Source organism: Ailuropoda melanoleuca, chromosome 1 (genome assembly GCF_002007445.2).
Source record: "Ailuropoda melanoleuca isolate Jingjing chromosome 1, ASM200744v2, whole genome shotgun sequence".
In the NCBI taxonomy this organism is placed as follows: domain Eukaryota; kingdom Metazoa; phylum Chordata; class Mammalia; order Carnivora; family Ursidae; genus Ailuropoda; species Ailuropoda melanoleuca.
In genome coordinates this window covers 80278132-80291280 of record NC_048218.1, presented here as the reverse complement: position 1 = coordinate 80291280, position 13149 = coordinate 80278132, and the positions used below count along the sequence as shown (strand labels likewise).

Below are 13149 nucleotides of genomic sequence, written 5' to 3'. Positions count from 1 at the left end.
GTATGGGCAAGCCTAGGGCATCACGAACGTCTGTGGTGGGAGCCCTAGCCCCGCGCGGCCACAGCCTTGTCCCCTTGCCTCCCTCGGCTCCTCGAAGTCTTACCGAGCATCCCGTGTTGCCTGGAAGTTCGCTTTTCCGGCAGGAAGGGAACCGAAGCGTACACACACATCGGCCACAGGGTAGCTCTCAAAGTCTGCCCGCCACCATCGCTCATACGGCCACGTGCAACCCGACAAAGGTGACACGCGTTGAGCCCGGCACACAGCGGGACGACGAGGCCGCCCCCAGAACGGGACCAGAGCGCCACCCTTACCTACTCCACCCGGCTCTTCCGACACCCCACCGCCGCCTCCGCCTCAGACGGTGGCTGGAAGGGGAAGCCACGCCTCCGCTCGGCCTTCCGCACCTGAGCAACCCGGGTGCCTCACTACAGAGCTCCAGGAGAGACGCGCCTGCGCCGAGGCTGCGCGCGCAGCTGCACGGCCTTTGCCACCACGCACCGCCGGGAGGGAGACACGCGGTCTAGAGGCCGAGAGAGCGCTGCGAACGAGGACCCTGCCTGAGGCAGAAGGCGCAAGGCTCACCACCCCCACACACTCCCTCTACGAGCAACCCCACCTCCTCCTTCCACAGGCTGCCAGTGCGCGCGGGGAGCACAGGTGAGGCGTGGCGGGCAGAGGGAAAAGAGCGGGCCCGTTCGCCTGAATGCCAGTCCCTCCTGTGGTTTGGCTTAGGCCCAGCGGGGGAGAGCGTCGTCACATCCGTCAGTACTTCACGAGTACTTCAAATGCTAGGTCTTCAGAGGGGAAGCGTTTGTGGGTTCTTCAGAGGGCCCCCTGGTACCTTTGTTGTGCATGGTTCCCTGATGTGGGTGATGTACTCTCTCACTAATTTATTGTGATCCACCCCTTTGGCTCCTGACCCCTGGAGATAACCCCCCCTTTGTCATACTGCTAGAGCCCTAGCAGATAACCCTGTGGGATAGGATCCCATTAAGGCAGCTCAAAGCCCACCCCTTACTGCAGAGTCCACCTCATCAAGGAGCTCACATATCCTTGCCCCATCAAACTGTTGATCTCTCTCCTTGCCCCTCCATCAAGATCCGCTCTAGCCTGCCTTCTACTTTCAGAATTCTCCAAGCAAGAAGAAAATACCAATGTTTATTTCACTAGAACCACCCCTAACCCCACCACCGCCTTCCACCTCAAACTTCCAGATCTGTATCTCAGGGTTCCCTAGAACTCTCTTGCCCATAGTTCTGGCTCCAAGGCAGCGCAGGTGCTGTGATTACTTGTCAGCCCATCATTTAATTACATCACATCCTCATAGCCAGATTCTAAAATAAGCCACCTTTGAAATCCTAGTTTCCTATGAGGCTGGAGGTAAATGGCAGGCTGATAGTCAAAGCGCCAGCTCTGTCATCTTTTAGGAAGCCCTGAAGGTATGTATAATGACATTCTTTAGAAAGAGAGAGGTACTTGTCCTTATCACCAGCTTTGAGAATTTAGCCACAATTCTGAGACACTAGAGAAATTCCATTCCATATCCTTTCACATTAACAACAACACTTCAGTTCTATTTCTTGACATAGTTGCTGGTTACTTGGCTGTATTCACATTGGGAAAAATTCATTGAGCTGTGTGTTTATGTACTTGTCTTTATGTAGGTTATACTGCATTAAAAGTTTATTTACAGGAAACAATCCTGAATCCACTGTGCATTGGATTCTGTGCCAGGCGTTTTTGCATATTTTATCTCATTTAATCAGGGTGACAAACATTTATTAAGTACCAATAATATGTCAGCATTTTGTTACATTCTTTCTTTAAATTTGTATTGTGATATGTAACAAATACCCAGAATACGTTCAGTTTAACAAGTAGTTATAAAGTGAAATGTAACCATCAGCCAGATCAGAAAATATATTGCCAGCACTCCAGAAGTCCCGTATGAACTCCTGATCATAACCTCCTGCAATGTTCAGATCATATGCATTATTTAATTTAATCCTCACAACAATCCTGGAAAATTATAATCAGTGGCTGCTATCTGAAAAATTCCCAGAGCTTATGGAGATCTGGGACACATTTGAGTTCTGATCAGAGTGCAGAAACCTCACTGAGCACCTGAGACATTCAGTAAAGACCCCAAAGAGTCACATTTCACTAACACTAAATAAAGGCTTCTCTAGACCTACAATAACAAAACTTTAAAATAAGCTTTGAGGGGTGCCTGGGTGGCAGAGTCAGTTAAGTGTCCAACTTGATTTCAGCTCTGTTCATGAACTTAGGGTAGTGAAATTGAATCCCGCCAGACTCGGTGCTGGGGATGGAGCCTGCTTAAGATTCTCTCTCTCCCTCTGCCCCTCTTCTCCCTCCACTCATGCACGAGTGCTCACTCTCTCAAAAAATAAAAATAAAATAAAATAAGCTTCAAAAGGATCAAACTGATCTTCTAATAATCCAACTCCTACCAGAACAAAGGTCAACGTTCTTTAAAGGAAGACAGAAAACTTCCATGCTCAACAAATGTCAACATGTCCAACATCCAATCATATATTACAAGATAAGCAAAGAAACCAATAAAAAAAAATTAAACCATGGGCTGTCTGGCTGGCTCAGTCTGTAGAGTGGATGACTCTTGATCTCATGGTTATGGGTTCAAACCCCACATTGGGTGAGAGATTATTTTAAAAAATAAAATCTTTTAAAAATATTGAACCATGACAAGGAGAAAAATCAGTCAGTTAAAAACAATTTAGAAATAACAATGGTAATGGAATTACCAAAAATGTATGCTAAAACAACCATTATAGCTGTGTTAAAGTATTAATAGAAGAATGAATATAATACAGAGAGAAATGGAAGATATAAACAAAACCAAATGGAAATTCTAGAGATGAAAAATATAATGTCTGAAATAAAATTTAATAAACATCTGAAAGGGATTAATAAAAGGGGCACCTGGGTGGCTCAGTCTGTTAAGTATCCAACTTTGATTTCAGCTCATGTTATAACCTCAGGGTTGTGAGATCCAGCCCCACATAGGGGTCTGCACTCATCAGGGAGTCTGCTTGAGATTCCATCTCTCCCTCTGCCCTCCTCCCCAACCCCCACTTGCTCTGTCCAAAATAAATAAACAAATGTTAAAAAAAAAGAGAGAGAGATTAAGCAATGTGGAAGAAAAGATTAGTAACCTCGGAGACATAATAGTGAAAGTTATCTAAGCGAAAGCACAGAAAGAGAAAAAGTCTAGAAAAAACTGAACAGTCTCAATGACCTGTAATAGCAAGTAGTCTAACATGTATATATAATAGGAGTACAAGAGGAAAAAGTGGGGGAGTGACAGAAAAAATATTAAATAGACAAGTTGCTGAAATTTTCCAAATTTAATGAAAACTCTAAACCCATAGATCCAAGAATCCCAACAAACCCCCATGCAGGATCAAAACATACATGCAGACCCACCCATACACACACATTTAAAAAAACAAAAAAACGAGGCATATCATAATCAAATTGCTGAAAAAAGGTGGTAAGAAGAAAATACTTAAAGTAGACAGAGAGGGGTGCCTGGTTGGCTCAGTCAGTGGAGTGTGAGACTCTTGATCTCAGGGTTGTGAGTTCAGCCCCACATTTTGTGTAGAGCTTATATGAATGAATGAATGAAGTAATTAATTAATTAATATTCTTCAGGTGAAGAGAAATTTACCAGATGGAAACTTGATTGACATAAAGAATGAAGAGTGCCAAAAATGGTAAATATGTGGGTAAATATAAAAGACTTTTCTCTCATGTCTTAATTCTTATAAAAGATAATTAACTATTTAAAGCAAAAAAAAAACCCTCACAAGTTATACATACATAGAAGCACAGTATATGACAACAATATACATAGAAGCACAGTATATGACAACAATAGCACAAATGACAAAGGGGGAGAAATGGAAGATGCTGTTATAAGTTTCTTACACTATACATGAAGCAGTATAGTATTATTTGAAAATACTGTTCTAAATTAAAGATGGATATTATAAATCTTATAACAACCTCTAAAAAGTAAGCCAAAGAAAAGAGATATAGATAATAAACTTATTATGGAAATAAAATCCTCAATCCAAAAGGAAACAGGAAAAGACAGGGGGAAATGAGCAAAGCAAATAGGAAATGAATGGTGTATTGGTAGATTAAAACACAACTATATCAAACATTACATTAAACACAAATTATCTACCACTTTACTTAAAGGATAGAGATTATCACACTTGATAAAAAAAGCAAGACTCAACTCACAACTGTATGCTGCCTGTAAGAAACTGACTTTAAATATAAGGCTACAAGTGTGCCTAGCTGGCTCAGTTGGTGGAGCGTGCAACTTCTAATCCTAGAGTTGTGAGTTCAAGCCCCACATTGGGTGTAGAGATTACTTCAAAATAAAATCTTTTTAAAAATAAATAATTAAGGATACCTTTAAAATAAATAAATAGGGACACCAGGGTGGCTCAGTTGGTTAAGTGTCTGCCTTCGGCTCAGGTCATTATCCCAGAGTCCTGGGATTGAGTCCGACATTGGGCTCCTTGCTCAGCAGGGAGCCTGCTTCTCCCTTTGCCTGCTGGCTCCCCTGCTTGTGCTTGCTCTCCCTCTCTCTGACAAATAAATAAATAAAATCTTTAAAAACATTTTTAAAAAACCTACTTCAGGGGCGCCTGGGTGGCACAGCGGTTAAGCGTCTGCCTTCGGCTCAGGGCGTAATCCCGGCGTTATGGGATTGAGCCCCACATCAGGCTCCTCTGCTATGAGCCTGCTTCTTCCTCTCCCACTCCCCCTGCTTGTGTTCCCTCTCTCGCTGGCTGTCTCTATCTCTGTCGAATAAATAAATAAAATCTTTAAAAAAAAAAAAACAACCTACTTCAGGGGCGCCTGGGTGGCTCAGCTGTTAAGCGTCTGCCTTCAGCTCAGGGAGTGATCCCAGAGTCCTGGGATCGAGCCCCGCATCAGGCTTCTCCGCTGGGAGCCTGCTTCTTCTTCTCCCACTCCCCTTGCCTGTGTTCCCTCTCTCGCTGCCTGTCTCTCTCTCTGTCAAATAAATAAATAAAATCTTTAAAATAAATAAATAAAAAATAAAATAAAATAAAAACCTACTTGAATGTTTAAATAAATAAATATAAGGAGACAGAATGATTATAAGTAAAAGGATGTATCTCAATAAAGCTGTTTTTTAAGAAAGTCAAAGGTAAAAACATTATACCATAAAACACTAACAAAAAGAGAGTTGGACAATGGAATGTCCTAAAATTAGGTTTTAATGATGATTGCACAATCTAAATACACTAAAAAACATCAGCTGTACATTTTAAGTGGGTAAATTGTGTAGTTTATTAACCATATCTCAATAAAGCTGGTTTTTCAGAAGATTTCTTTATTTGAGAGAGAGAGTGTGCACACTGGGGGGAGGGGCAGAGGGAGATAGAGAATCTCAGCACATTCCCTGCTGACCATGGAGCCCTGTGAGGGTCTTCACCTTGCAACCCTGAGATCACGAACTCAACCCAAATCAAGAGTCTGACACTTAACTAGGTACTACTCAATAAAACTGTTTTTTAAAAAGACACCCAGAGAGGCTATATTAATGTCAGATAAAGTACAGCTCAGAACAGAGGAACATTTCATAGTGATAAAGTGATCAATTTGTCAAAAATATATAACAATCCTTAATATGTCTGCAGCTAACATAGCTTCGAAATACACGAAACAGTGGGACGCCTAGGTGGCTCAGTTGGTTAAGCATCTGCCTTTGGCTCCAGTCTTGATCCCAGGGTCCTGGGATTGAGTCCTCCATCAGGCTCCTTGCTCAGTGGGGAGCCTCCTTCTCCCTCTGCCTGCTCTGCCTGCAGCCCACCCCCCCTTGTGCTCTCTCTCTCTCTCTCTCTCTCTGACAAATAAAATCTTAAAAAAATGCATGAAGCAAAACTAATTGAAATGAAAGAAGAAAGACAGATCTATACTTATATCTGAAGTTATAAATACTTGTCACTCAAATATTGACAGAACAAGTAAACAAAATCAGTAAGGACATCAAAGATTTGAACAACTCTGTCGAATAACTTAGCTTAACTGACATTTATAGAACACACCACTCAACAATAGAAGATACTTTCCTTTCAAGTGGACACAAAATAGTCACCAAGATAGACCATATATTTGGGCCATCAAACAAAAATGGGTCTACTAATGTTTTAAATCCTGTTTTTTGGATCAAACATCTTTTTTGGGGGGGGACCTCCATGGTTTAATGGGGTATATCTTGTGTCACTCTGTCAATACAGCAGAAAATGAAAATGCCAAATGCTACAAATTTTTAAATAAAGGTAAATGAAAACCCTCTCAAATGATGTTAAACACAAAAAGACTCCACAATTATCTTTTACCCAAATCTATAGGAAGTCCCAAGTCCCAGATAGCAATGTCCAAACTCATGGCCACATATTATATATACATGTTTTCTCTTTTTATCTTTTGATCTCCCTTAACCATTTCTCCCACCCCACCCCCACCTCCCAGTAACCACTAGTCTGTTAGTTGTATCTATAAACTTGGGGGGGTTGTTGTTGGTTTTGGGGTTTTGTTTTTTTGGTTTTTTAGATTCCACATATATGAGAGATCATACAGTATTTGTCTTTCTCCATTTGACTTATTTCATTTCACATAATGCCCTCGAAGTCCATCTGTAGATTAATCGTCTTAATCAGAAATTAAGTCTTAAGTCCCTACTCAGTTTCTATGATACTGGGTTCTGCCCTGTTCTCCATAACCCAGAGGGTGGACCAAGTTCACAGGGTCCAGTCCCTATACCTATAACTCCTGCAATGCTCTGCTTTTCTCCCTGACACTGAATTCCTAGACTTGCCTGACCACTGACCACTAGAACTTATTCCCTTTACCTACCTCACCCTCGTGAGTCCCTAGGCTCTAGTTCCAATTACCCAGGGTCCCACTTACTCATTCGTTCAACAAGCATTTATTGAGTACCTACTATGTACCAGATACTGAGCAAGGCCCTGGAGATACAACCATGAACAGGACAGACATAGTCACTTTCCCAAAGTAATTACAGTCTAGTGGGAGATATAGACAAGTAGTAAGACAATACAGAACACTGTGATAAGTCTTATGAGCTGGCAAGCCCAGGGAGCTTTAAAAAAGCATAAATGCCTAATTTGGATTTCAGGTTTAAGAAAGACTTTCTAGGGTGTGCCTGGGTGGCTCAGTCGATTAAGCATCTGACTTCGGCTCAGGTCATGATCTCAGGGTCCTGGGATGGAGCCCCACATTGGGCTCCCTGCTCAGTGAGGAGTCCGTTCGTCCCTCTCCTTCTGCCCCTACCACCTGCACATGTGCTCACTCTCTCTCAAATAAATAAATGAAATCTCAAGAAGAAAGAAAGGAAGGAAGAAAGCAAGCAAGAAAGAAAGAAGAAAAGGAGGAAAGAAATGCTTTCTAGGGGCACCTGACTGGCTCAGTTGGTAGCGCATGTGAGTCTTGATCTTGGGGTCATGAGTTTGAGCTCCATGTTGGGTGTAGAGATAACTTAAAAAATAAAGCATTTAAAAAAAAAAAAGACTTTCTAAAGGTAATAAAATCAAAGCCGAGATCTAAAGGATGAGTAGGAGTTAGCCATAGGATAGGAACAGTAAAAAAATGTTTTAGGCCAGCATTTCTCAAAGTGTGTTTCCAGACCAGCAGCAGCAGCATCGACTGAGAACTCGTTAGAAACAAAAGTTCCCAGACCCTTCCCCAGACCTTCAGAAAAAGAAATTCTAGGCACCAGGCCCACCAATATTTTTTTTTAACAAATCTTCCAGGTGATTCTGGTACCTGGTAAAGTTTGAGAGTCATTCTTCTAGGCTGAGGAACAAAATGTACAAAGGCCTGGAAAAATGTCTCCTTGTTGTACAAGTCAAACTCCAATTGTGAGAATGTGATTCCAGTGCCTCATCTGAGATGGTAACTCCGGGCGCAACCTAGTCCCTTCATAACAGAAAAAAGAATGGGGAAGGACTACTATTTGTTAAATACATCATGTACACCAGGCCCTATACTTCACATTGTTCCTTTTATCTAGTCCTCACTATATCCCTATAATTGTCCCCATTTCACAGATACGGTACCTGAGGTTCAGACACATCAAAGAAATTTTGTCCAATATCACTCAGCTAGTTAAGTACCAGAACTGGGACTTGAATCCAGTTCTCTCTGACTCTAGAACCCAAAGATTTTTCTACAGCCCACTATTCCCAGGGAAAAGAATTTAAGTGTTGGAGATTAGGACAAGATCAGAACATGGGCTGGGCTCTTGACCAAACAGTACCAGCTAGGGTGGAGGAAGGAAAATCCAGTCTCTTCCTTTGTTCCCTTCTCTCAGACTCTCCGCTCACAGAAAGCAGATGATCAATAAGAGCAAGGAGGCCAAGGGGGGCCTGGCTGGTTCTGTCGGAGGAGCGTGCAACTCTTGATCTTGGGGTCATGAGGTCAAGATCAAGAGTCGCACGCTCCACCGACTGAGCCAGCCAGGTGTCTCTCACATACAGTATTTTTGTGACCATAAGAATAATCATTATAGGGGCGCCTGGGTGGCTCAGTCGTTAAGCATCTGCCTTCGGCTCAGGGCGTGATTCCGGCGTTCTGGGATCGAGCCCCGCATCAGGGTCCTCTCCTGGGAGCCTGCTTCTTCCTCTCCCACTCCCCATGCTTGCGTTCCCTCTCTCGCTGGCTGCGTCTCTCTCTGTCAAAATAAATAAATCTTCAAAAAAAATAAGCATGATATATTATTAAGGAAAAAGTTGTATAAAAATTATATATACAGTGTGATTCCAATCATGTTAACACGCTTAATCAAAAGACTAGAAACAGGAGCACCTGGGTGGCTCAATTGGTTAAGCATCCAACTCTTGATTTCAGCTCAGGTAATGATCTCAGTGTCCTGAGATTGAGCCCCAACATCGGGCTCCACACTCAGGAGTGAATCTGCTTGGGATTTTCTCTCCCTCTCCCTCCCCCACACTCATGCACACATGCACGCTCTCTCCCTCTCTCTCAAATAAATAAATCTTAAAAAAAAAAAAAAGACTAGAAAGAAATGTACCAAAATGTTAGACTAGCTTCTCCCTCATCTATTATGACAGTCCTTTTATAATAATCACATCCACTCCACAGATGCAGAAGCAGAGTGATTCCCTCTGAAGAATGGACTAGTGGTTGGCTTATTCCACTTCTTTACACTTCGTTCTGTCTTTTCCCCAATTCCACCCCTTGTACCTATCTCAAGAGGTAGGAGGTTGGGTCTGAAGTAAAAATCTAAACATGATCTCTGAGGTTTAAATGAATCCCCTCTACTCAATGATGCAGCCTGTCGTCTGTCATGAACCTCTAGGGAGGTGAATGAAGGTGGGCATTTGGCTTCCCTGAAACATCTAGTCCCTAGAAGGTCTAGAAAAACCATCTTCTGGGTACACTTGTCTGTAAAATTTAATTTAGTTTAATTTAATTTAAAAACCTGAGCCATCCCTGATTAATTAAAATTAATTTGATTTCATTATTTAAAAATCTGATCCAAGGCTATAGGGCTGTGACCTCCTCTCAGGGGAATTTGAAAATTTCCTGATGCCCCCCGGCCTCCATTTCTGCCTTACCCACTCCCCTGTTTCAGAATCTCTTTGTAAACCAGAGAACCTGGCTTCCTTCTGATTGTTTACTGATCTGATATCTCTTTAGGCCCATAGCTTGCCCAGATCCTGTCTGAGCATGGTGGTGCCCCAGCCCTTGGCTTTCACTATGCCCCCGACTCCCTGCTGGCCACCGACCCAGCCAGCACCCTCGCAGCAGCTCTTGGTCATGTCTTCAGCACACTTTTATAGACACAACATTTGTTAGCGAAGGTAGCGATCCAGAGGAGAAGTCAGATTTTATTTCTGGTGGTGACATCAGCAGGCATTAGAGTAGCACCTGGCTATGGTTAACAACACAGGAACTAGCTCGGACATTTCGAGTGCTCTCTATTTTTGCCATTTCTCTCTTTCTGTACTTGCTGCTGCCTCTCTTTTCCCACCAAGCTTTGCTGTTACCATTAAGTTTGTCTCATGTAGAAGTTCTCTGAAAAAAAAAAAAAGTTCTCTGATTCTGAACAGAGTCAGATCCATCAACCAGACCTTAAATGCCTCAGCTTTCCCGTGGTTCTTTTAATAAAATTTTGGTGCTCATGAAATAAGCGGAGGGAAATGTCTCCAGGAGCCCTGCCCAGCTCCCTGCTCTGCAGTGCTTTAAAATTTTACCTCTCTTGGCTACAACTTCAGCCTAACCTTACATTACTAGGCAAATTTCAATCCTGGGCAATTTGAGGCACTTGGACCAATAATTCAGCCTTCTATATCCTAGTCTGGTGGCCAGTTCCATTCTGAACCTGCTAGAAGAATGGGAATGGCTTGTAAATAACCCTTGTCTTGAAACCTCAGATGACCTTGATCTCCTGTCTGCGTCCCCAAGGCAAAGCCAGCCTGGCATCCCAGGAACATGAAGGCAGTTCTCTTGTAGGAGAACCTTGTCCTCCTCAGCTACTATCTCAGGTGCAGTGATGGGTGCTGTTGTGAAGTGTTGTGAGCGGAGGTGAAAGGTCCCAACCTGGGGTCTTGGCTCAGCTCTGACCCAAGGCAAAAAGGATGAACTATGGGTGCTAAGCAAGGGGTGTCAGCCAGACCTTAGCAGGAAAGGAGCGTTAGAAGCTGATCCCAAGCCACCAGCTGCTGGCACTCTACCCTGTTTCCTGTCAGACTCTGAGATGGCTCCTCAATTAGGTTGGGGTTAGTCAGCAGAGGACATCTAAGATGACAGTTGGGAGGGATGAGATCAACCAAAGCCAGACTTTGTTCTCCTCTTTTATAGTCTGGGTTTCCCAGAGAAACTGAACCAATGGGAGATGAGAGAGAGAGAGAAACCATAAGGAAAGATCTCCCACAATTATGGGAGCCCCAGTATTTGCACTTGGCAAACTGGAGACCCAGGAGAGCCAATAGTATAGTTCCAGTCTGAGTCTGACCCCATGGCAGGAGAAGACCAATATTCCAGCTCAAAGGCAGTCAGGCAGAAAGGGAATTTTCTCTTACTTCATCTTTTGTTCTATTTAGGCCTTCAATCTCTTGGATGAGGCCCACCCCAATTGGAGGGGGCATTCTGCTTTACTCAGTATACAGATTCAAATGTTAATCTCATCCAGTAACACCCTCACAGACACACCCAGAAATAATGTTTGACCAAATATCTGGGCACCCCAATGGCTCATTGCAACTGACACTTAAAATTAACGATCTGACCCTCACTGGGCCTTGGTTTCCTTAATTTTACAATGAGAAGATTGGTTATGGTGATCCTCAATTTTATTTCTGGTTCTATGAACTTACCAGAAGACATGGCTCTTTCTGTAATCAGACAGGATAATAATATTACCTGAAAGTATGCATTGTAAAAAGCAAATTAGTTAATATGTATGAAAGTGTAAAGCAGTGAGATTATTATTATTTATTGAGATTATTGAAACGTTCTGTAAGTTTGTAAACTTATTATTGCTACTAATTATCATAATTATCACACCCTCTCCCTGGCTGTTACCATTATACCCTATAGTTAATGCCACTATTACTGTCAGTTATACCTTGCAGCCCTACTGTTCCCCTCATTGTCAAATATTTCAGCCACCATTTTCAGCCACCAACTTTAGTACCCTGTCTGATAATGCAGGGGAACAACAGCCCAAAGGTGAGAGCCCTGTGAAAACCTGCTAAGGCAGGCAATGGGGATATGGTCTTAGATTGGCTGGTTTACATATGAAAGGTACTCTCCTAGGGGAGTTGTTTGCTATCTGTAGGTATCTGTAGGAATTTGCTAACCCAGGGAGGGACAGCACCTTCTAGTAGGCAAGGCCCCACAAAGCATCAAAATAGAAAGACTTAATATACACCTCAATACTTTTTTTATTATAATTTTTATTATGTCACCATACAGTACATCCTTAGTTTTTGATGTAATGTTCCATGATTCATTATTTGCGTATAACAACCAGTGCACCATGCAATATGTGCCCTCCTTAATACCCATCACTGGCCTATCCCAATCCCCCACCCTCCTCCCCTCTGAAGCCCTCAGTTTGTTTCCCAGAGTCCATAGTCTCTCATGGTTCATTCCCCCTTCTGTTTAGCCCCCCTTCATTCTTCCCTTCCTTCTCCTACCAATCTTCCTGCTACTTCTTATGTTCCATAAATGAGTGAAACCATATGATAATTGTCTTTCTCTGCTTGACTTATTTCACTTAGCATTATCTCCTCCAGTCCCGTCCATGTTGCTGCAAATGTTGAGTAATCGTTCTTTCCGATGGCTAAGTAATATTCCATTGTATATATGGACCACAGCTTCTTAAACCAGTCATCTGTTGAAGGGCATCTCTGCTCCTTCCACAGTTTAGCTATTGTGGACAATGCTGTTATGAACACTGGGATGCGTATGGCCCTTCTCTTCACCACGTCTGTATCTTTGGGGTAAATACCCAGTAGTGCAATTGCTGGATCATAGGGTAGCTCAATGTTTAACTTTTTAAGGGACCTCCACACTGTTTTCCAGAGCGGCTGTACCAACTTGCATTCCCACCAACAATGTAGGAGGGATCCCCTTTCTCCATATCCTCTCCAACATTTGTTATTTCTTGTCTTATCAATTTTTGCCATTCTAACTGGCGAAAGGTGGNAAGGTGGTATCTCAGTGTGGTTTTGATTTGAATTTCCCTGATGGCTAATGATTTTGAACATTTTTTCATGTGTCTGTTAGCCATTTGTATGTCTTCATTGGAAAAGTGTCTGTTCATATCTTCTGCCCATTTTTTGATTTGATTATTTGTTTCTCGTGTATTGAGTTTGAGAAGTTCAGTGTAGATCTTAGATACCAGTCTTTTATCTGTAGTGTCATTTGCAAATATCTTCTCCCATTCCGTGGACTGCCTCTTAGTTTTTTTGATTGTTTCCTTCTCTGTGCAGAAGCTTTTTATCTTGATGAAGTCCCACAAGTTCATTTTTTCTTTTGTTTCTCTTGCCTTTGGAGATGTGTCCTGAA

At 42.6% G+C, this 13149-nt stretch overlaps 1 long non-coding RNA gene across 1 annotated transcript in view; it reads left to right on the top strand.

Annotated features, from left to right (window-relative positions):
• The first annotated feature begins 491 nt into the window (after window positions 1-491).
• The window catches only part of LOC105236024, a 28228-nt gene continuing 15570 nt past the window's right edge, over window positions 492-13149 (top strand). Inside the window, exons 1-2 of the long non-coding RNA XR_854451.3 lie at window positions 492-660; window positions 3697-3758. This is a non-coding gene — a long non-coding RNA (uncharacterized LOC105236024). The remainder of the gene's footprint in view (window positions 661-3696; window positions 3759-13149) is intronic.